At 38.1% G+C, this 24,859-nt stretch overlaps 1 protein-coding gene and 1 pseudogene across 3 annotated transcripts in view; one reads left to right on the forward strand and one right to left on the reverse strand.

The window, feature by feature from the left end:
* The first annotated feature begins 1,123 nt into the window (after window positions 1-1,123).
* PJA2 (praja ring finger ubiquitin ligase 2) overlaps window positions 1,124-24,859 on the forward strand; it is an 81,460-nt gene continuing 57,724 nt past the window's right edge. The window contains exon 1 of one of the 3 annotated variants that reach the window (XM_045808259.2): window positions 1,124-1,267. The gene's annotated coding sequence lies outside the window, so the exon portion shown is untranslated. Of the gene's footprint in view, window positions 1,268-7,100; window positions 7,240-24,859 lie in introns of those variants that run through there. The other 2 variants (XM_045808258.2, XM_087861933.1) reach the window with 2 other exon arrangements.
* Window positions 6,793-14,997, reverse strand: LOC148110026 (uncharacterized; annotated as a pseudogene).

The raw sequence follows: 24,859 nt of genomic DNA on the forward strand, positions 1-24,859 counted from the left end.
TAGTATGGACTTAAGACATTCCTTTTCACCTTGCAAATCTCACATGGATGTATCTAATTGGCAAAGTCTAAGTCACATCTGTAACCCCAGCAGGAACAGGATCTAAGAAGTGAAGTTCTTAACTTTCCAGTTTCTCCAACGTGCAAAGCTATGTTGGAAAGTTGGAATGAAGGCTGAAGAAGCCAGTCATTATCGTCCATCATAGTACAGCCCCACACTCTTTCACACAAAAACAGCTACCGTATAACTGCATTTAGTCTGTCTGGGAAAGGAGAGAACCAAGATCTTTATCAATCACCACACCCGCTTCTCAGTCCTACGTTGATGTCCTGAAACCCAGGGGTTCTCAAATCCTAGCCTAAATTAGAATCACCCAGAGGATTCATTAACCACGGTGCTGGGCCCCACCCCCCATGTTTCTGACTCAGTAAGACTAGGATACAGCATGAAAATTTGCATTTCGTTCCTAGGTGATGCTGATGCTGCTTGTGAGGTTTCAATAGTATGAGAACCACAGGTGTAACCCATTGAATAAATTATGTCACAGGCTGTAACTGGTTGAGTATTTATAATTTCTTTTTTCAACTACCTATTTCATGTTCTTTTTTTTTTTTTTTTGCTCTTTTTTTAAATTTAAATTCAATTAATTGGGGCACCTAGATGGCTCAGTCATTAAGCAAGTGCCTTCTGCTCAGGTCATGATTCTAGGGTCCTGGGATTGAACCCTGCATCAGGCTCCCTGCTTCCCCCTCTTTGCCTGCCACTCCCCCTGCTTGTGCTCTCTCTCTGTGTCAAATAAATAAATAAAATCTTTAAAATAAATAAGTAAATAAATAAATTCAATTAATTAACATTCAATGTATTATTTGTTTCAGGGGTACAGGTCTGTGATTCATCAGTCTTATACCCAGGGCTCACCACAACACATACCCTCCCCAATGTCCATCACCCAGTTACCCCATCCCTCCACCCCCCTACCCTCCAGCAACCCTCGGTTTGTTTCCTATGGTTAAGAGTCTCTTATGGTTTGTCTCCCTCCCTGGTTTCATCTTGTTTCATTTTTTCTCTCTTGTTCTCTTGCCTCCAACCAGGATGCAGCTGGTCAAAGTTCTTTAACTATCTGGTGGGGATTCTCAGCGTGAACTTGGAACACATGATTGAAGATGGCTCCTCCTCAGCCAGCATGGGTCATTGAATCCCACTGTAAAGAAGGACTTCTCCCCCATCACCTCTCTCTCTCACCACTAGGTGGACCTTATGTCTTCAGGTAATATACTTCCAATCAGTGTTTCATAACAGTTTAGTCTTTATCTGTTACATTATCTAGGGTTGCTTAATGAATACATGATTTTTTTTGTAAAAAAAATATTGTAAATACATGGCACTGACTTAGCAGTTGGTCGGTGAGTGGTGAAGCAACTGATTTCAGATGCTGGAAAGATGGAGATCCATGCTATGCAATGTCGAAGCATTTGGTTAAAAAACAGGTAATTTGGAAGGCAGATAAAGTGTCTGAAGTCTGTAACTCCAGGGGAAAAGTTTTAAAAACGAAATGTTAGCGGTGTATATTGTTGTTTAGCAAAGTATGAGATCAAAGAGATGAGCTCAGACAAGAAATGATTGTATGCAAATAGAAATAAAATAGAGAAATTCCAGAAACTTTGGGGCTGCAAATGACTGGAAAAGTGGACTTCCACCAGACGCTAACCTGTAGATAAAAGACTAAGAAAAGTTTTGATCAACATAGAACAATTAAGCCTAATCCTTAGGGAAAAAATCCAGTTTAAGAGTATGCCTTTCTCACCCAAACCTGACAGTAGTCACCATTAAATTAAAAGAGGGGCATGGAGGTTAAGATGCAAAGAATTAAACCAGACTTGAGAATTAAATCTGGCACAGAACTTTGGATATGGCTAATAAATCATAATCATAAATCATAATCATTCCACTTATGGAAGAAAAATATCAGAACTTTTATTAAGATTTGGAAGGAATTCTATTGATAAAGAGCTATGAGTCTAGACTAGAAAAGCATTTCCCTGTTCAAACTTTAAAACAACCATTTGGTGAACTTCTGGTTGCAACCACAGTGAATTAACTTGCATCTGACTAAGCTTTCAACTGAAAGCAATTATAAAAACTGGGGAAACATGTAAAACAAATGTTTGAAGGCATGGAAGAGTTAGCAAACAGGTAGGACTTGATAGCCTATGATTCTTGTGAGAAGTTAAACACAAGGTGAGCTTCACATTCTGGCCTTTTCCCTGAGAGTATACACCAAATTGTGGTACCCAGGACCAGAGTTCAAACAGAACGTGGTATTCTTAGTGCACAGAAAAGACAAGAGGTCAGAGTACAAAGTTGCCAAAATGGCTGAACTATAGTGGAAAATCCCCAAGAGGAAGGAACTGCAAATAAGGAACCTCGAAACCTTCATATAAATTCTTTTTAAGTTGTTGGCTGATTCTTCAATGATGCAGGCGAAGAGCAAGACTCCAAGAAACCCAGCAGAAAACAGTGACGGAGATTATAAAGAATGAAGGAGAGGTTTCAGTAATCATACAGTTTGGTAGTCAAAAATAGGAATTTCAGTCCTGCCAAGAGAGAAGGATCTTAGTAAATATCCCAGGTTTCTAGTTGAGACCCCAAAAACGGTCACACCCTAAGAGTCAGAACCACATCCTAGGCATAAGGTCTACATCCTAATAGCAAGGACAAAACCAAAGTAGAGTAGTAAAACCAAGCCTCCATAGGTTCAAGGTGACCTGCTGGTAGATCATGATCACTAATAACTATGTCCATGCTAGGCTAATAAAAAACCTTAGAAATCCTTCACATTCTTTTCCTCCATGCTTCCTTTATTCTAGTGGCTAGATGTTAGTACTCAAACTTTAAATGAAAGCCATGTATTTAAGATGATAGAGCTCAGGTCCCTAAATGTGAAGCAGAGCTTCCCACCTATTCTACTGAATGGGCATTTAATAATAAGTAATCTTGCATAGGTGCTACTGAGTCTTAAGGATTTTAGTTGTTTCAGTGGCTAGAGTATCTTAATATATTTAATATATACCTAATATAACCTCTCTATCACCTCATTTAAATGTATGACATAGTTTTTATTATATCTGTTTTTTAGTTGAAGAAAATAAGGCTCAGGACAATTAAATGACCTGCCTAAATAAAGGTCATTCAGTTCATAAATAACAAGGGTAAGATTTGATTTTCTATTTCTTCTTGAGTCAGTTTTTGTGGTTTGTGTCTTTCTAGAAATTTGTCCATTTTTGTCAAGGTTTTCTAACCTGTTAACATGTAAATATTCTTAGTTTTCCCTTATAATTATTTTTTTTTAAGTTTCTGTAAGCCTAGTAGTAATGTCCCCTTTAATTCCTGGTTTTAGTAATTTGACTATTCTCGCTTTTTTTCTTGTTCAGTCTAGTAACAATTTTTCAATTTTGTTGATTTTTTTGAAGAAGCAACTTTTGGCTTTGTTGAAAATCAGACATTAAAAAAATAATAATAATGTAGAAACTCTGGAAATCAGATTCTTCTTCCTCCCTGGGGTTTTTTGTTGTTGCTGTTTGTTATAGTTGCTTTGTGTTTGTTCAGTGACTTTTCTGAACTACCTGCATAAAGTCTGTATTTTTTGTTGTGTGTGGCCATGAAAGATTCTGCTTGGTTAGTGTAGTGCTCTGCTTGTGATTAGACAGATTTCCTTAAATGTCTGGAACCATTATGTCTCCCAGTGTTTATTGAAGGTGTGTGTGTGTTGGGGCATGGCATCAACACTAAGCCAGGCATTGCCAACTCTCTCTTAGCCTTCATTTCTGGCTTTTACAAAGCCTCAAGGTCAGCCTATGGTGAATGCTTCTGGCCTCCTTGGGTTTTTCCGGATCTTAGGCACAGTTTAACACAGCCCTGGGCATATGTGTGAGTTTCTAATGTTTGTGGGTTTCTAGATTCCTATGAATATGCTGGAGTTTTTCAAAGTTCCTACAGACATTCTCCAACTTTTTAAGCTTTTTGGTTAATCTGTTGTTTGTCCCAACTGTTTCTACTGCCTAAGGTGACTGGAAAGTTAATCGGTTTCCTCTCATTCATTGTTGTTGATAAATGCTTCTGGGGTAAAGGCTTTTTGCACTGGCGTGGCTCTGAATCAAATCAAATGAAGGCAGCCTTGCAAGTGAGATCTTCTAGGGAAACATCAGTTAGGTGAAATTATTGTCTTAGAATTAGGTTTTGAAGGCACTCCAATCTCATTTAGCCTCATTAAGTGGCTGCCAGGCTGCTGGTTTTCACCACAATTGTGGGCTACTGTTTTTCAATGCAACAGCCAAGCTGGAGCTGAAGGAATTGGGTTAAAACAAGTCAAAACATCACAAAAGCTTGCTGTTCTTACTGAGAGATTTAGCTGTTTTCTTGAATAAGTTCTTCCTGGATTGCTGCAAGCATTTGGTTAATATACAGAATTCGGAAAAAGTTTATTCTGACAATTTTGCCAGTTTTCTCACTGCTTTAGTGGAGAAAAGAATTTTCAGAGGTCCTTATGCCTCCATTCTGCTGATGTCACTTTTAGACTATATAATTAAAACTCAGGCCTTCTCACTCCTTGACCAGTCAGTCCTCTTTCTATGATGTCTGTGTTCATCAAACTTTACGTGCATCAGAATCACATGGAAGACTCACTAAGCTACAGATTGCTGGGCTCCACACTTAAAGTTTCCAATTCAGGTCTGAGGATGGGCCTAACTGAGAATGTGCATTTTTAAAGTTCCCAGGTAATGCTGATGCTGTTGGTCTGGGGATCACTCTTTAAAAACCATTCTTTATGAAACACTCTTTTACACCATACCTTCAACCTATTGCCTTAGGAAGTGCTTCTTAACTCTGGAATCAATAATACATATTATTATCTCTATGACACATAATAAAATAATACATAAGCTAATATGTATTTAGTACTTAAACATGGTAGGTATGATATGCTTTACCTTTATTAGGTGACCCATGAGTAGACATTATTACTTTTCCCGTATTTAAATTGGAAATCAAGGCCAGAGAGGTAAATAGATTGCCCAGAGGCACACAGCTATAAATGCAGGAATTATTATAAGAATATGGTTTGTTTGATTCTAGAATACATGCTTTAGGCCTCCATGCCAGTGTTTCCCAAAGAGTAACATAGATCACTTCTGATGACTTGGATGACTTCATTTGGGGCATGCATGCAGGATTAAAAACAGTGACTCACATAGTGAGAAAGTGATTCCTATTTTAGCTCTATTTTTCTATCCTTTGATTACATCATGATAAAAACACCATTTGCTTGCTTGATCTTTAATGTGTCTAATGCTTGGTAACCTCTCCTTTTAACAGGCTCGGAGTTTAGGCTCAGAGACTTTAGCAGGCAATAGTTTCTAGCTATGATTTTAAAAATTGTTTTGTGTACTTTTCTTACAGTTACTTTTCAACCTAGGATAGATGATGGAGACTTCCCATCATAGTCCTTTTATAAAGTTTCCCTCTTAAAGACTTTGAAGAAAAAATACATTTATTTGAGGAAAATAATAAGTAATACTGCTAGTAGTATACACAGGTATGGTATGAAAAAGATTGAAGTTTGAGAAACCCTGCCCTAACAAACATGTTAGTATATCCAACTGGATCAATATGCAACATCCCAAAGGAAGATAGGGAAGTGTGATTAAAGTATGAATTATCTTTCAAAGAGGGAGAGACTTGGATGGAAAAGAGCCACAGCTTCTAGAGCAACATGTGTAAAGCAGAGAAACATCAAGTGAGAAACGTTTCTTGGTAAGAAATGTACTATAAGGGTGGGCTGAGACTTAGATTTGATTTCACAAAATGTCTATAGCAAATCCTCGTAACTGAAGTTCCCATAGTAAATTTTGGATAATTCGCTTTAATCAACAGGGGGGGAAAGTCTCGGTTCACTAGCAGATTTTGCAGTTGCCGGTGACAGCTCTAGAAGTGGGGCGCTTAATTCTTGGGGGAGGGACGCGATAAATATATCCTGGGCACTGGACGTGTACATAAGGAGTTGAGGGGATTGGGGAATAAGGTGAGAGGAGAGCAGGACTGTAATCAGAGAAGCAGGCATGTTCAGGATAAAAAAAAGGACGTGTGCGGGACGAAGAAACAATTTAGCATCACTGACATTATTAAGTAAACTGTTACCCATGTTTAAATTAAGTAAGATGTACAGGGACTACAGCTGTTGTATTTATTTTGGTTGCATGTGATGGGAGCTGTTACTTCTCTGCTTCACAGCCGATTAGCGTCTAGATGCAAACTGGAAAGGTTCTCGTCGGGCCAGGGCTATAGAGAGGAAACGCAGGCATCCCCTATTCCCCGCTCCCGCCCCAACAGAATGAGAAATGAGGATGCAAGGGTCTCACTGCAGGGTGGGAGGGGAAAAGGCACTAGATAGTGCGCGGAGTTAGGGTGGGCAATCTGCCCTTCTATTTTTTCTTGTCCCACCCACATCTGAACTACAACGGATTGAACTTTATGCCAGGAGACCATAACCTTGTTAGTCAGGTTTCCAGTCGAGTTAGGATTGATTGTAATGCCTCCATTTTGGCTGTTGCTTTGGGATTTCTGAAAAAGTCTAGCTGCGCCAGCCCTTCCCTTAGTTCTCCACACCCCCTTCGCTTTCTCTGAGACCCCGCCTTTCTCCCAGCCCAAACCACAAAAGGCCGTGCTGTTCCAGCCCCAGCACGGTGCCCCGCCCCCTCCCCCGAACGTCGCAGTGCTGCGGGGAAAGGAGGTGGGCCCAGACCGGGACAGGGTTGGGGGGAGTGTAGCTTCATCCTTCCGCTTTCTGGCCAATCGGCGAAGTCATTCTGAGCCACAAGGGGTCCGGGGAGTAGACACCGTCCAAGTATATTTCCCTTTTTCTGCCACGTCCCAACCATTGACGTTAGCCCACTCCTCGGGTTCCGATTGGGTAGGTGGATTTTTCCCCCGCAGAGGCCCTTTGAGTCTATTGGTCGGTGCTGGTTGGGGGCGGGGCTTGCGTGCTCTCCTCCTTCGCCTCTACCGCGGCGCTAGGGGCGGGACGCGCCGCTGCCGCCGCCTCTGCTTCCGCCGCCGCCGCCGCCGCCGCTGCCGCCTGCCGCTGCGCGTTCGGCGGGGGAGGAGTCGGAGGCGGAGAAGAAGGCGGTGGTGGCGGCTGGAGGATCGAGCGCTGTTCTCGCTCCGGAGCCGCTGCACAGTTCGGTGAGGGGATTTTTTTTTTTTTTTTAAATCTAGCTTGTTCTGATGTCAGGAATGTGAGGGTCGGGGCGAGGAAATTGCTGCCTTCACCCCCTCCATTTCTTAATTTCTGTCCTCGAGAAGGAGCAGGGCCTGTCCCTGCCCGCTGCGCCGGCCATGGTGGGTGGGGTTGATGGCTGTGAGAGGCCTTCTTCGCCTTCTGGGCCCGGTCCAACCCGGACCTGGGGCCGCGCTCGAGTCCGTGGCCGCCGCGCCCGCTTCCCCCAGCGAATGGCATCGATTGATCTGGGGGTCTCCACCGGCCGCTGTTCCCTGCCGCCTCTTCTGCTGTCCTTGGTGCTTTGGCCAAGGACCCCGCTGCCTTTCTCCCGACACTGGCGGCTCTATGAGTGTGTCCCCACCAAAACCTCACAGCCGCCTTCTCTGCCCTTCTCCAGTCATCCCGCATAGAGCTGATCCATCTTACGCCACAGGCCTGCAGCCCCCCTCCCCCGAGAAACCTTCCGTTGCGGTCGCTCTCCTGGCTGTATTTGCATTTTTCCCGATTGTCACCGAGCCTCGGGCACGCAGACCCTCAGTACAAACCATAGCAATCGTTCCTCTCCCGATATTAGCACCATTCCATCAATGCTTCTGCCAGTTGGCGATGTCAGGTCAGAGCACTCCTGTGGTAAATCCACCTTCAGTTTTGGCCTCCCTGAGATGACTGTTAATCATTTTGCGCACATTCAAAATGGTGAGTTTAAAGTCGCCTAGACCAAGTTGAAGAAAAAGAGAGGAGGTAAATACTGTTTTTGCAAGGAGGAAGAATAATCTGTTTAGGAGACTTCCCTCTCCAGGCATTAAAATTTTTTTGCGTACGCATGGACGCTGCTTTGAGTCCGCTGGTTCTGTGAAGTTTACGATTTTTTGAAAAAGGCTTACAGTATTTTTATCGTGACCTATTTGGTCAGTTAAATTTCCTTAAAATGACAGTCACCTCTACTGAAGACTACAGATCATTTGAAGAGTATGTGAATAAATATGAAAATAACAAACGTTTTAACTATTTTTTTTTGTCTCCTAGAATTCATGTCATTTTTATATGAAATAAGTTTAAGTTTTGAAAATTAACCACAGATATGCAAGCTTGATGTAAAACTTAACAACATAGAAAAAGAACTATTAGGTAAAATGTGAACATTTTTCATTCTCCAGTCCTACTCCAGTGTCTAAAGTTAACCATTTGCTGTGCATCTTTATAAATGCGTTTTTAAACACATACACATACATGTGAAGTTGGGTTTTGGGGGGCGGGGAGGAATACCAAACACATTGGTATATCACTTGTTTCTTTCTCTTGTTTGTATGTCTTGCACATCTTTGTTATATATAGATCTGATACTTTATAAAGGTTAAGTAGTATTTCATTAGTTTGAATGAGCTATTATTAACCTTCTGTTGAAAGATATTTAATTAGTTTCGTTTTGCTATCACAAATAATGCTTTATTTGAAGCCAACTTTTTAATTTGATTAGTTTTTAATTACAAACTTTAAATCTTAAAATTTTTTTAAAAATTCAGACATTTTGGAGGAATGTAAGTTAAAAAGTGCAGCTCCCACTTCCCTTTCTAGTCCTACCTTTATTTTAAAAGTCAACTGTTAGGGAAACTTCCTCTGTGATTATTTCTGGAGAATGGATTCCTGCAAATGGAATTGCTGGGTTAAATGGTGTGCATATTTTAAATTTTGATAACCATTTCTCCCTCTTTTCACAATTATTCTTGACTATTATGCATTTCTTCTCCAGATAAATTTAGACTCAACTTATAAGTTAAATAAAAAATCCTTAGGTTTTTTTTGAATAACGTTACATTGAAATTTTAGATAAATTTGTGGCAAACTGACCTTTCTGATACCGAGTCTCTCCCCTCATATCTGTATGCATGTATGGTATGTCTTTCCCTTTTATTCACATCTCGCTTTATATTCTTAGGTACAGTTTTATAGTTCTTGTTTGTTTGTTTTTTTTCCCCTCCCCCATATGTATGGCATTCCCTCCTAGAATTCCTAGCTATCTTATGATTTGATTTGCTCTCGTGGATAGAAACTTTCAGTAACATATTCTCTCTCTTTCTGGTTATAGGAAAACTTTCTGATTTTTTCTGTTTATCATGTATCTAGTCACTTGAGCTGATGATATCTGAAAGTATTCAAGCTTTCTGACTTTCTTCTTATTTTTTATAACTTATGTGTTTTCCTCGTTGCCTTGACTAGTATACTTCCTGTATAATTTTGAATAACAGTGATAGCTAAAAATGTGGTATCGTTTCTGACTTTGAGGGAATGCTTCTGAAGTTCTAGCATCAGTTATGATGTTTGCTCAAACTTTGTTACAAATGGAGAATATTAAGTTAAAATATTTTCTGTTCTTGGCTTTCCAATATGATTTTTTGTTCTCTTTTATTTCTGATGATGTTTTTAAAAACCATAACTGGGTGTTGAATTTTATTGATGTTTTTGACTTTTTAGTGGTTATATAAGGGCATCACCAATGTTTCCTGGTTAATATTTTCCTAAGAGAGTTCCATTTTAAAGAATCGACTATATTGGGGTGCCTGTGTGGCTTAGCCGTTAAGTGTCTGCCTTCGGTTCAGGTCATGATCCCAGGGTCCTGGGATTGAGCCTGCATTGGGCTCCCTGCTCAGCGGGAAGCCTGCTTCTCCCTCTCACATTCCCATTGCTTGTGTTCCCTCTCATGATGTCTCTGTCAAATAAATAAAATCCTAAAAAAAGAAAAAGAATCGACTTTATTCAGGATGATTTACATACAATAAAATGTGTGTGTTTAAAATACACAGTTCAGTATGTTTTGACAAATATATATGTCCCTGTCACCACCACCACATTCAAGAGTTAGAGTGCTTTCATTATCACAGTCAAGATATAGAATATATCTGTCATTCCCAAAAGTTCCCTTTTGCCCTGTACGGTGACATTTATACCCCTCAGCCCCATGAAACCTTTGTCCTCTCTTTCTCACTATAAATTGGTTTCATTTGTTCTAGAATTTCATATAAATGGAATTACATTTTTTTGCATTAGCAAAAAATTTAGCAAAGTTAAATTGCATTTAGCTTTTTTCTCTCATTATGATATCTTTGAGAATCATACATGCTTCTGTGTGTTTAACTGATTCGTAACTTTTCATCGTTGAGTAGTAGTTCATGGTATTGATCTACCACAATTTGTTGACCATTTCACCTATTTAGAGATAGATGGATTGTTTCCAGTTTGGGACTGTTATTGATAAAGCTGCTAAGAACATTCATTCATGAAGTTTTGTGTGAATACAGATTTTTGTTTCTCTTGGGTAAATACCTAGAAGTGGATTTGTTGCATTGAATGGTAAATGAATGTTTAAATATAAAAACCTGTTTCCCATTTTACAGTTCCAATTGCTCTATATCCTTATCAACACTTGGTTATTTCAGTCTTTTTAATTTTAGCCCTTCTAGTGAGTTTATGTAGTAGTATCACACTGTAATTTTAATTTGCATTTATCTGATGATTAATGATATTGGAAATTTGCTCTTGGTCATTTATGTGTCTTTGTGAAGTATCTGTTCAAACCTTTTGCCCATTTTCAAATATTAAGTTGTTTGTCTTACTGAGTTTTAAGAATACTTTATATATTTTTGTGTAAGTCCTTTGACCCACACAGACACATACATACACAATGCAGTCTGAAGCTCACTTTTTATTTTTCCTAACTTTTCAAAATAGAGGAGCTTTTAATTTTGATTAAATTCAGTGGCACCTGGGTGGCACAGTCCCTGAAATGTCCAACTCTTGATTTCAGCTCAGGTGGAGATCTCATGGTCAGGCTTTTCCAGCCGCTCAGCAGGCACTTCGCTCAGCCAGAAGTCTGCTGGAGATTCTCTCTGTCTTCTTCTCCCCCTCCAACTTGTGCTCCTTCTCTCTCTCTCTCAAATAAATAAATCTTTAAAAACAATAAATTCAGTTCATTAGTCTTTTATGATTTGTGTTTGTGTTCTAAGTTTGCTCAGTGCAGTGTTGTGCAGATCTCTTATGTTTTCTTCCACAGGTTTTATAGTTTTTGCTTTTATGACAAGGTGTATCATGCATTTTGAGTTAATTTTTGTATATGGTGTGAGAAGAGTTAAGGCTCATTTTCTCAGTTCTAGCACCATCTGTTAGGACAACTTTCCTTTCCTTATTGAATTAACTTAGTCAAAAATCAATTGACCATATATGTATGAGTCTATTACTGGATTTTAATGCAATAAATGCAATAATTGCAATTAATGCAGTAAAACAAGAAAAAAAAAAACCCTGGATCTTTGGGAAAATTAAGAAAATTGATAAAGACAAAATCCGCTTGATCTTTGTACATCTCATTTTGCCAGTACCACATTGACATGATCATTTTGTTGCTTTATAATAAGTCTTGAAATCAGGTAGTACAAATACTCCCATCTTTACTTTTTTTTTTTTTTTTTAGTATTTACTTTTTTCTTGTTGTTTTCAAGGTTTTATTTGAATTCCAGTTAGTTAACATATGGTGTAATAATTAGTTTCAGGTATACAATATAGTGATTCAACACTTACATGCATCACCTGGTGCTCATAACAAGTGTATTCCGTAATCCCCATCACCTATTTAACCCATCCCCTCCCCACCTCTCTTCTGGTAACCATCAGTTTGTTGTCTATATTTAAGAGTCTGTTTCTTGGTTTGTCTCTCTCTCTTTTTTTGGTCCCTTTGCTTGTTTGTTTTGTTTCTTCAGTTCCACATATGAGTGAAATCATGTGGTATTTGTCTTTCTCTGACTGACTTACTATTTTTCAAAATAATTCTGGATTTTCTGTTTCTTCGCTTTTCCATAAAATTTTTTAGAAGTGACTTATTGGCTTCAGTCTTTCATTATTAAGTATAATAGGGCCTTTTATCCAGTTATTATTATGTAGTAAGAATTATTTTATGTATATTATATATTACCATGTTAAGTATACTAGGCATTTATTTTTATCAAGGTAAAGATGCTCCCATTCTGTTCCTTGATTGTTGGGAATTTTTATCAAGTGGACATTGAATTTTACTGTATTTATTGAGATGATCATATGGTTTATCTTCTTTGGTCTGTCAATAACATGAATTACATTGCTTTATTTTCAGATATTGGATCAGCTTTGCATTCTGTAAATCTCATTTGGTCATGATGTATTATCAATTTCATAAATCTGTGGATTCGAATTGCTTATAGTTTATTGAGTACTTTTTGGTATTTATGTTCAAGAAGGATGCTTTTTTCATGTAATTTTTTGTATCAGGATCACGCTGGTCTCATAGAGCTTTAAAGTGTTTCTTCCTTTTACATTTTCTGAAAAATTTTGGATGAGTGGTATTTGTTTCATTAATCTTTGTCAGAGTTTGCAAGCTAAACCATCTGGGCCCAGAGTTTTCTTTTTGAAGGGTTTAAAGGATAAATTCAATTACCTTAATAGGTTATCTACTTTTGGAAAGCTTGGTTTTTGACTACATGAATCACTTTTATTCACAATGTGAGTGTTAGTGGTTTGTGTCTTTGAAGGAATTTGTCTGTTTCACTTATTCATCACCATAGAGTTAGTTTCTTTATTATACTTTCAGGGTCTGTCCTACTGTAGTGATGTCTTTTCATTTATTCCCCATGTTGGCAGTGTGTCCTCTCTTTTGTTTTTATTGATTTGTCTTTATTAATTTTCTTAATTTTTCCAAAGATCCAGGGTTGTTTTTTTTTATTGTATTAAAAAAAAAAACTTTTCCATTTCATTGATTTTTAATCTTTACTGTCTCTTTTTGTATGCTTTTGGGTTTAAATCCATTCTGTTAGGATTTCTTAATGTATAAGCTTGCACCATTGATTTGAGACCTCTTTTCTTTCTAAACACTACTTTAGATATCCCCACAAATTTTGTTATGTTGGTATTTTCTAAATTCTTATGTGACTTTCACTTTGACCCATGGTTGCTTGGAAGTATATTGTTTAATTTCCAAATATTTGGTGATTTTGCCTATGTCTTTTTGTAATTGATTTCTCTGTTTAATTTTTTTGTAGGCAGATAACATACTTTGTATAATTTCCTTTAAGTTGTTTGAAGTTTGTTTTATGGCCCAGAAAATGTCAGTCTTGGTAAATGTTCCTTATGTACTTCAAAATAATGTGTATTTTGCTGCTTCTTGGTGGAGTATTCTGTAAGTTCTGTGTTTCATATTAAATTTTATATTTTACATTAAGTATTCTGTAATTGTCAGGTCAAGTTGACTGATGGTGCTTCTATGGTTTTCTGTTTCCTTACTGAGTTTTTATCTACTTGTTCTGTTGATCATTTCAAGAAGAATTGAACTCTTCAAGTATAATTGTGGATTTGTCTGTTTTTCCTTTTCTAACAATTTTTGCTTCATGAATTTCAAACGTCTGTTGTTAGGTGCACATATATTTAGGATTGTTACGTCTTCTTAGTAAATTGACCCCTTTATCATTATATAATATGCCTCCTTATTTCTGACAGTATTCCATCTTCTGCTGTCTGCTTTATCTGATGTTAATATTACCACTCTTTCTTTTGATTAGTGTTTGCATGATAAATCCTTTTGCTTTACATCTGTGCCTTTATATTTAAAGTAGTTTTGGTATAGACAACCCACTTTTGTTTTTTTCATCCATCCTGACAGGCTGGCTTTTTAATTAGGTTGTTTAGATTGTTTATGTTTAATGTAATTATTAATGTGACTGGATTTAAATCTACCATCTTAGTAGTTGTTTTTAATTTAACCTATCTACTGAATGTTCTGTATTTTTATCTTAATTATTAGCTCACTACTTACACTTATTTTGCCTCTTTAAAAATTTTATACTGGTTTCTCTGTGATTTGTATTGTACATCTTTAATTCCAGTCTCTATTCAGGCAGTGTTACACAACTTTTTATATAGTGTCAGAGCTCCTCAACAGTATATTGCCAGTTTCTTTTTTAACTATTTTTTTCACTAATACTGTCATCTATTTTATTTTTACATATGCTATAAGCTTGTAATACCTTGCTGTTATGTTTGCTTTAGACCTGCATTGTCCATCACGTCACTAGCCAGTGTGACTATTTAATTTGAATTTAGCGTAGTTAGTATTAAGTTTAAATTAATTTCCTCTGTGTACTGGCCACTTTTTAAACGCTTAGTAGCCATATGTAGCTTTTAGCTTTCAGATTGAACTGTGTAAGATAGAACGTTTCCATCATCTCAGGAAGTTCGATCAGACAGTGATTGCTACTTCACATACTTCTGTTCTGAGGTAATTACAAATAAGGAACAAATATATTTTACATTTATCTTCACTTTAAGTAAAGATAATTTAGAGTTCCACATTTCTTTGTAGAATCAAATGTCTGTTTTGTACTCTTTCTGTAGTTCATGTCTACTGGTAGCAGCATTTCTTGGGTTGGCTATAATGTGCTCTTTTTTTTTCTTTCTTTCCTTTTTTTTTTCTTTTCTTTTCTTTTTTTTTTTTTTTGCGAAGTACTTTGGAAAAGATTCTTTTGGTATAGATTATTTGTTCACAGTGTTTTTCTTACATTAAAGATACCATATATATTGTTTTCTTGTTTGCACAGTTTCTGATGAGAAGTCAGTTGTAATTCTTCATTCCTCTGCATCAAAAATGTTTCCTTTACTGTTGGGTTTTTATAGCAGGTTGAAAGTAATTTGTCTGAGGTGTGCATGTTTACTACTTATAGGGCTTTTTGTGTGTGATTGCTGAGCTTTTCTTAGATTTAAGGTTTGATCTCTTAAATCATATTTGGAAATTTCTCCAGATTTTCTCTTCTAATAGTTGTCCTGCACCACCTACTCTCTCTTCTTGAGAGAATCCCATTACATAGACGGTAGTTCATTTGATATAGTCCTGCGGTTCTTGGAGGCTCTGTTTTGTGTCCTTTTCCACACTTTTTTTTCCTTAATTACTTTGTATTTCAGTTTCGGTAATTTTTCATGACCTGTCTTGAATTTCATTTGTACTTTCCCCCCGGTCCTTTGATGAGCCTGTAAAGTGCTTTTTCTTTTTGGTCACTATTAATGTATCTTCTGTTTCTTGCATTTGCATTTCCATCTCCTGAAATCGTTGATCTATTTCCTAACTCTATTCCAGAAATTTTTTTTTTCTTTTACTCATCTCCTAGCCACAATGGAGGACAGTGATTGGTGTCCTTCTGTCAGTAGTGTAAGGTCCCCTCTGCCCCCCATATGGGTGAAGGGCCCAGGTAGAATTTTATTCTTCTCCTTTGTTGGCAGGCAGTACCTTCCTTCCACTCTGAAAGATGCCTCTTTAGTCTCCAGCCTGGTTCCCAATTTTTTTAGCACCTCTGAATAAGAGCCTGTGAGTAGATGCCAACTTTCTGTATTTCTGCAGTTCTCAGAGATTTTGTACTCTAATCCAACCCACACTTTGTCTTTACCTGCAATATAATTACCTGAGATGAGAAAACTTAAAACACTCTTTAGGGAAGATAAATTATCCTGATCCTCTAGGAAATAACATTCAGAATATAAGAAGGATGCATTTTGTAATTTCAAGGAGTCCATTGAAAGATTGGTACTGAAAGGTACATCAGACAAGCTAGTAGGTGAAATAAAATGAAATAGTAAAAAAATAAATAAATAAATAAATTTTTTTGACCAGTACCAAAGTCAAGAAAGGAAGGATAAAGGAACAAAGAAAAAATGAGAAAGATGATAACTTAAACTCATCTATATTGGTAATTATGTTAAATGTAAATTGATTAAGCACTTCAATAGCAATACAAATATTGTTAAGCCTTGTAAGTAAGACCCACCTATATTTTTCTTATAAAAAACACTTTAAATGTGAAAGTACAAATAAGATGAAAGTAAAAAAAAATTGAGTATTGTCTGCAAACACCAAAGGAAAGCTGATGTGACTGTATTAAACTTGTGTAAGATAGATGTAGGGCAATATGTATTATAAGAAATAAAGAGGAATATAGTATAATAAGTGGGTCAATTCATCAAGAAGACCTAATAATTCTAAATGTATGTTCACACACACACACACACACACACACACACACACACTACAGCTTTTGAATGTAGACACACACACACACAGACATAATACAGCTTTTGAATGTAGAAGTTAGCATAACAGGAAAGACGTATATATATATATATTCATAGCTGAGATTTTAAATATACATTTAAAGTAACTTATAGAACAGTTATGTAAAAAAAATCACTAAAGGAATACAATTGAATGACATGATTAATCAACTTGACATAATTGACCTTTATACAACATTGTATCTAACAACTGAAGACTACACCTTTTTTTTTTAAGTGCGCTTGGGACATTTGATAAAATAATTCTTAAATAAGTATCACACTTCAGATTGACATGTACATGTTTTCTGATCGTTGTGGAATTAATTACAAGTCAGTAACAGAAAAATAACTAGAAAGGCTCCAGGTGTTTGGAAGTTAAGCAAGACATTTCTAAATACTGCATTAATCAAACATGAAGTCACAGTAGAGGTTAGAAAACATTTCAGTCTGAAAAACAACAAAAATGTTGCATTAGAATTTATGGAATGGAACTGAAGCAGTACTTTGGGAGAACTTTGTAGCTTTATATGCATATGTTAGTAAAGAAAAAAGTTTAAAAATTGTTAATGTAAGCTTGCAACTGAAGGGAACAACGAATCAAACCCAAAGAAACTAGAAAGAAGGAAATTGTATATATAAAAGTAGAAATTAAGGGACTACAAATGTTTTACAGTCTGTTGAGAGGACTTTTTAAAAATAATAAATCTGTAATGAACTGATGAAGGAAAAAATGGGAAAAGACACAAGTTACCAATACCAGGAATGTAAAAGGAGGCATTAGTATAGGTCTTATAGATATTTAATTGTCAATAAGGGGAAATTATGAACAACTTTATATTAATGTTTGATAAGTTCAATGAAAGATCATAATCCTTGAAAAACACGACTTATCAAAACTGACATGGGAAATGGAAAATGAGTTGCCTAATGTCTATTGAGTTTCCACAAACCCAGGCTTCGCTGGTAAATTCTAAACATTTAGGTAAGATATACTGCGACTTTTACACAAATTCTTCTGAGAAAACATATAAATGTCACCCACAACATTTTATGATTTTAGCATAATCTTTTTTTTCATGTTTAGATTTCTTATATTTCTCTAATAATTTTATTTTATTTATTTTTAAATAAATTTTTATTATGTTAGTCACCATACAGTACGTTCCTAGTTTTTGATGTAAGGTTCCATCATTCATTACTTGCGTATAACTCCCAGTGCACCATGCAATATGTGCCCTCCTTAATCCCTATCACCAGCCTATCCCATACCCCCAACCCCTCCCATCTGAAGCCCTCAGTTTGTTTCCCAGAGTCCATAGTCGCTCATGGTTCATTCCCTCTTCCGTTTACCCCCCCTTTCCCTTTTTTCCCCTACCAATCTTCCTACTTCTTATGTTCCATAAATGATTGAAACCATATAATTGTCTTTCTCTGCTTGACTTATTTCGCTTAGCATTATCTTCTCCAGTCCCGTCCACGTTGCAGCAAATGTTCAGAAATCGTTCTTTTTGATGGCTGAGTAATACTCCATTATATATATGGACCACATCTTCTTAATCCAGTCATCTGTTGAAGGGCATCTTGGCTCCTTCCACGATTTAGCTATTGTGGACAATGCTGCTATGAACATTGGGGCGATTATGGCCCTTCTCTTCACTACGTCTGTATCTTTGGGGTAAATACCCAGTAGTGCAATTGCTGGATCATAGGGTAGCTCAATTTTTAACTTTTTAAGGGACCTCCACACTGTTTTCCAAAGTGGCTGTACCAACTTGCATTCCCACCAACAGTGTAAGAGGGATCCCCTTTCTCCACATCCTCTCCAACATTTGTTTCCTGCCTTGTCAATTTTTACCATCCTAACTGGCATAAGGTGGTATCTCAATGTGGTTTTGATTTGAATTTCCCTAATGGCTAATGATTTTGAACATTTATTCATGTGTCTGTTAGCGATGTATGTCTTCATTGGAAAAGTGTCTGTTCATATCTTCTGCCCATTTTTTGATTTGTTTGTTTGTTTCTCGTGTATTGAGTTTGAGAAGTTCTTTGTAGATCTTGGATACCAGTCTTTTATCTGTAGTGTCGTTTGCAAATATCTTTTCCCATTCTGTGGGCTGCCTTTTAGTTTTTTTGACTGTTTCCTGTGCTCTGCAGAAGCTTTTTATCTTGATGAAGTCCCACAAGTTCATTTTTTCTTTTGTTTCTCTTGCCTTTGGAGGTGTGTCATGAAAAAAGTTGCTGTGGCCGATGTTAAAGAGGTTGCGGCCTATGTTCTCCTCTATGATTTTGATGGATTCCTGTCTCACATCGAGGTCTTTCATCCATTTGGAGTTTATCTTTGTGTATGGTGTGAGAGAGTGGTCAAGTTTCATTCTTTTGCATGTACCTGTCCAATTTTCCAGGCACCATTTATTGAAGAGTCTGTCTTTTCCACTGGATGTTTTTTCCTGCTTTGTCAAAGATTAGTTGCCCAAAGAGCCGAGGGTCCATTTCTGGGTTCTCTCTTCTGTTCCATTGGTCTATGTGTCTGTTTTTGTGCCAGTACCATGCTGTCTTGGTGATCACAGCTTTGTAGTATAGCTTGAAATCCGGCAACGTGATGTCCTCAGCTTTGTTATTCCTCTTCAACAATTCCTTGGCGATTCAGGGCCTTTTTCTGGTTCCACACAAATTTAAGGGCTGTTTGTTCCAGTTCTTTGAAAAATATTGGTATTTTGATGGGGATGGCATTGAAAGTGTAGATTGCTCTGGGTAGCGTAGACATTTTAACTATGTTAATTCTTTTGATTCATGATCATGGAATATTTTTCCATCTTTTTGTGTCTTCAATGTCTTTCAAGAGTGATATGTAGTTTCTAGAATAGAGATCCTTTACGTCTCTGGTTAAGTTAATTCCGAGATAACGTATGATCTTTGGTGCTATTGTAAATGGAATGGATTCCCTAATTTTCTTCAGTCTCATTGTTCGTATATAGAAATGCAACTGATTTCTGAGCATTGATTTTGTATCCTGCCACATTACTGAATTGCTCTATAAGTTCTAGTAGTTTGGGGGTGGATTCTTTTGGGTTTTCCATACAGAGTATCATGTCATCTGAGAAGAGAGACAGTTTGACTTCTTCTTTGCTGATTTGGATACCATTGATCCCTTTTTGTCGTCTGATTGCTGTTGCAAGGACTTCTAGTACTATGTTGAATAATAATGGAGAGAGTGGGCATCCTTGTTGTGTTCCTGATCTTAAGGGAAAGGCTTTCAGCTTTTCCCCGTTGAGAATGATATTTGCTGTAGGCTTTTCATAGATGGTTTTTATGAAATTGAGGAATGTACCCTCTATCCCGACACTCTGCAGTGTTTTAATCAGGACAGGATGCTGTATCTTGTCAAATGCTTTTTCTTTACAATTGAGAGGATCATATGGTTCTTGACTCTTTTCTTGTTGATACGATCTATCACACTGATCGATTTGCGAATGTTGAACCATTCTTGCATTCCAGGGATGAATCCCACTTGGTCTTGTTGGATAATCCTTTTAATGTACTGTTGTATCTTATTAGCTGGGATCTTGTTGAGGATTTTGGCATACATATTACTCGGAGATATTGGTCTATAATTCTCCTTTCTGTTTGGGAGTCTTTGCCTGGTTTGGGGATCAAGGTAATACTGGCCTCATAGAATGAGTTTGGTAGTTTTCCTTCTGTTTCTATTTTTTGAAACAGCTTCAGGGGAATAGGTATTATTTTTTCTTTGAATGTTTGGTAGAATTCCCCAGGGAATCCATCAGGCCCTGGACTCTTGTTTTTGGGAAGGTTTTTGATCACTGCTTCAGTCTCTTCATAATTAATCGGTCTGTTTAAATAATCAGTTTCTTCCTGTTTCAGTTGGTAGTTTATAGGTTTCCAGGAAGGCATCCATTTCTTCCAGGTCGTTTAATTTATTAGCATAAAGCTGTTGATAAAAGTTTCTAATGATCATTCGTATTTCATTGGTGTTGGTTGTAACCTCTCCCCTTTCATTCTTAATTTTATTAATTTGGGTCCTTTCTCTATTCTTTTGAATACGTGTGGCCATTGGCTTATCGATCTTATTTAACTTTCAAAGAACCAGCTTCTAGTTCTGTTGATCTGCTCTACTGTGCTCTTGCTTTCTAATTCGTTGATCTCTGCTCTAATCTTGATCACCTGCCTTTTCGTGCATGGGTTAGGCTTGTTCTTCTGTTCCAGCTCCAGCTTCTTGAGGTGAGACTATAAAAACTGCATTTTAGATTTTTCTATTCTTCTGAGTGAGGCTTGGATGGCTACGTATTTTCCCCTTAGGACTGCCTTTGCAGTGTCCCATAGGTTTTGGACCGTTGTGTTTTCATTCTCATTGGTCTCCATGATTTGTTTAAACTGATTTTTAATTTCCTGGTTTAGTCAATTATTCTTGAGCAGGATGGTTCTTAGTTTCCAAGTGTTTGAGTTTGTTCCAAATTTTTCCTTGTGATTGAGTTCCAGTTTCAAAACATTGTGGTCTGAGAATATGCACAGAAAATTTCAGTCTTTTGGTATTGGTTGAGACCTGTTTTGTGACCCAGCATATGGTCTATTCTGGAGAACATTCCATGTGTATTCAAAAAGAATGAGTATTCTGTTTTTCTGGGGTGTAGTGTTCCGTATATATCTATGAGGTCCATCTGGTCTAGTATGTAATTCAAAGCTATTGTTTCTTTGTTGATTTTCTGCTTAGGCGATCTGTCTATTGCTGAGAGTGGAGTGTTGAGGTCCCCTACTATTAACGTATTATTATCTATATGTCTCTTTATTCTGGTTAAGAGTTGGCTTGTGTATCTAGCTGCTCCCCTTTTGGGGGCATAGATATATATAATTGTCATATCCACTTGTTTGATACATCCTTTAAGAATAAGATATTGTCCTTCTGTATCTCTAACTATAGTCTTTACTTTAAAATCTAATCTGTCTGATATGAGAATTGCTACCCCAGCTATCTTATGAGGTCCATTGGCATGAAAAATGGTTTTACATCCCTTCACTTAGAGCCTGGATGTATCTTTAGTTTCAAAATGAGTCTCTTGTAGACAGCAAATGGATGGGTCATGTCTTTTTATCCAATCTGCAACCCTGTGGCATTTTATGGGACCATTTAGGCCATTCACATTGAGAGTGATTATTGAGAGAGATGATTTTAATGATGTCACATTGCCTGTGAAGTCTTTGTTTCTATACATTGTAAATTTCTGTTCTGTATCACTCTTGGGGCCTTTTTTACTTTTATAGAACCCCCCTTAATATTTCCTGTAGGGCTGGTTTTGTGGTTATGAATTTGGTCAGTTTCTGCTGATCTTGGAGGTCCTTTTCTCTCCATCAATTCTGAATGACAGTCTTGCTGGATAAAGGATCCTTGGCTGCATGTTTTTTTCGGATAGAGCTTTAAAAATATCCTGCCAACTCTTCCTCTAATTCCACATCTGTGTAGACAGGTCTGATGTTATTTTGATGTTTTTCCTCTGTACATGAGAAATTTCATTGTCCTGGCCACTTTCAATACTGTATCATTGGATATAATATTTGCAAATTGCACTATGATGTGACATGGCGTGGGTTTGTCATGGTTGACCTTGGGAGGGGTCCTCTCTGCCTCTTGGACACGGATGCTTGTTTCCTTTGCTGTATTAGGGAAGTTTTCAGGTACAATTTGTTCAGATGTCTCTTCTAGACCTCTCTCTTTCTCCACCCCCTCGGGGATGCCGATGATTCTGACATTGGAACGTTTCATTGAGTCAGTAATCTCCCATAATGTACATTCTTGAGATTGGATTTTTTTGAGCCAAGTTTCCGTTTTAACTTTCTCTTCCACCATCCCATCCTCCAATTCACTAATTTGTTTTTCTGCCTCATTTACCCTGGTCGTCAGAGAATCTAGTTTTGACTGCATTTGATTCATAGCATTTTAATTTCTGCCAGATTCACTCTCATTTCCTCCCTTAGAGATTCTATATTCTCGTTAATATTTTCATTAGTATTGTTTTAAAGTCTACACCTAGTCTGACCATTGTCACTCTGAACTCTGTTTCAGGTAATTTTTTTTTTTTTTTAAGATTTTATTTATTTATTTGACAGAGGGCGACAGCCAGTGAGAGAGGGAACACAAGCAGGGGGAGTGGGAGAGGAAGAAGCAGGCTCCCAGCGGAGAAGCCTGATGTGGGACTTGATCGCAGAATGCTGGGATCAGGCCCTGAGCCTAAGGCAGATGCTTAATGACTGCACCACCCAGGCGCCCCTATTTCTGGTAATTTGGTTATATCCATATCCATCAGTTCTGTGGCAGAGGCCACAGACTCTTTATCTTTTCTTTGCTGGGGGGGATTTCTCCTTCTCGTCATTCTGATGAGGAGAGGTTGCAGGGTTTCCCAGAGCCCAAATTATTGACCAGGACCCAGGCAGTGTGCACTTGTTTTATAGGGACCTTAGGGATGTGGGCTTCTTGACTTTTCAGTCTGCCTTCTGGGGGAGTGGCCTGCCATGCTGATATTCAGGCAGCCCTGTTTGGGTAGAGTCTCCCTGTCCCCTGGGGATGGGCACAATGTGAGCTGGTATTTCCAGGCTTTTGTTTTCTGGCGGCTTCCCCTGGCAGTTTGCTGTGGCTCTTCTGAGAGTCAGAGCAGCAGTGGCCCGTCCTAGCCTATGTCTCAGAACAGAGAGATCACAGTCTGCTCTCCACTGAGCTCTCTTGGCGTCTTTAACTCTGTTTCTGTCAGTGCTGCCAATACCCCTGCAGCGTTCCGGATCGTGCACTCCATAGCCGGTGTCCCAGCCCTCACTTCCAGGGTCTGCATGTCTCTGTCCTTTGTGCTTCTAACACCGCCAGCTGCCCCCGGTTCCCGCACGCGCTCCCGAGCTCTCTGTTTCAGTGTGTTTCGCACACCCCGGATCGCTTTTCAGTCAGGTCGCGCGTGCTTTCCCGAGCTCTCCGTTTCAGTCTAGTTCGAGTGTGCGCTCTGGAGCTCCGGTTTTTAGTTTGGACGCGCACGTGCCAGAGCTCCCAGTTTCAGTCCGGTTCCAGTGAGCGCTCAGAGCTCCAGCTTTCAATCTGTTGTGTGCGTTCCCAGGCTGCTCTCTCAGGGGTGCCGTTCTGCGAGTCCAGCCCGCTCCCCAGTGCAGGTGGCCACTGCTTCCCGGCCGAGCACGGCGGCTCCCTCCCTTTTCTAGAAGTTTATCTTCCGATATCTGTGCGCGGAATTCACGGCTCCCTCTTCATACCTCAATACTCAGTGCTGGAGATATTCATTTGTAGAGATCCAGATGTATCTTCCTGCATCTCAGGCTGATTCCTTGGGTTTTCAGCATGGTCTGGTACATATCCAGCTCAACTCGGGACCAGCTGAAAAAGGGTACCCCTACTCCTCTGCCATCTTTTTCCTCTAGCATAATCTTGATAGGAAAACCTGACAAGAGCATGACAGAAAAGGGAAAATTATAGGCCAGTATTTATCATGAACATAGATATGGAAATAATCTGGGATACATATCAAGTATAATATAGATTACAAATTCGTTCCAGGAATGCAAGGTTGGTTTAATGTTTTTAAAATTAGTGTAGTTCATCTCTTTAACAGAACAATATATAGAAACAATAGGATCATTTCTGTAGAAACAGAGAAATCATTTGACAAAATTCAACATCCATTCATGATAAAAATCCTTGTCAACTTAGCAATAGAAGGAAATATCCTTAACTTCCTAAAGAGTATCAGAAAATGGGCGTGTCTGGGTGGCTCATTTGGTTAAACATCTGCCTTCAGCTCAGGTTAGTATCTCAGGGTCCTGGGATGGAGCTCCACATCAGGCTTCCTGCTCAGTAGGAGTCTCCTTCTCCCTTTCCCCCCACCCCTGTTCATGGGCACACTCTCTTGCTCTCAAATAAATGAAATCTTAAAAAAAAAAAGTATCAAAATGTACTCAATGAATATACTCAAACAATATACTCAATGAAAAGCCTTGTTTCATGTCCAATATCTTTCCTTCTATTCTCTGTTATATTGTTGCGTATGTTAGACATGGCCAGTATGCAGAAATGCATTGTATGATGTATACTAGCGATGAAAAATGTGTAGAATAAAATTAGAAAAGTATCTTTAGAATAGCATCAAGGAGCACCTGAGTGGCTCATTTGGTTAAGTGTCTGCCTTTGGCTCAGGTCATGATCCCAGGACCCTGGGCTTCTTGCTCAGCAGGGGTCTGCTTCTCCCTCTCCCTCTGTGCTCTCTCTCTCTGAAGTAAATGAATATTTTAAAAAGTAGCATCAAAACATAATATATCTAAGAATAAATATATTAAAAATTTGGGAAAACTTCTGTACTAAAAATGATAAAACAATGCTCGGAGACATTTTATTTTTAAAGATTTATTTATTTTAGAGAGAAAGAATGTGGGGGTGGAGGTGCAGAGAGAGAGAGAGAATCTCAAGCA

The sequence above is a fragment of the Ursus americanus genome, chromosome 5 (genome assembly GCF_024610735.1).
Source record: "Ursus americanus isolate L20-20 chromosome 5, mUrsAme1.1.p, whole genome shotgun sequence".
In the NCBI taxonomy this organism is placed as follows: domain Eukaryota; kingdom Metazoa; phylum Chordata; class Mammalia; order Carnivora; family Ursidae; genus Ursus; species Ursus americanus.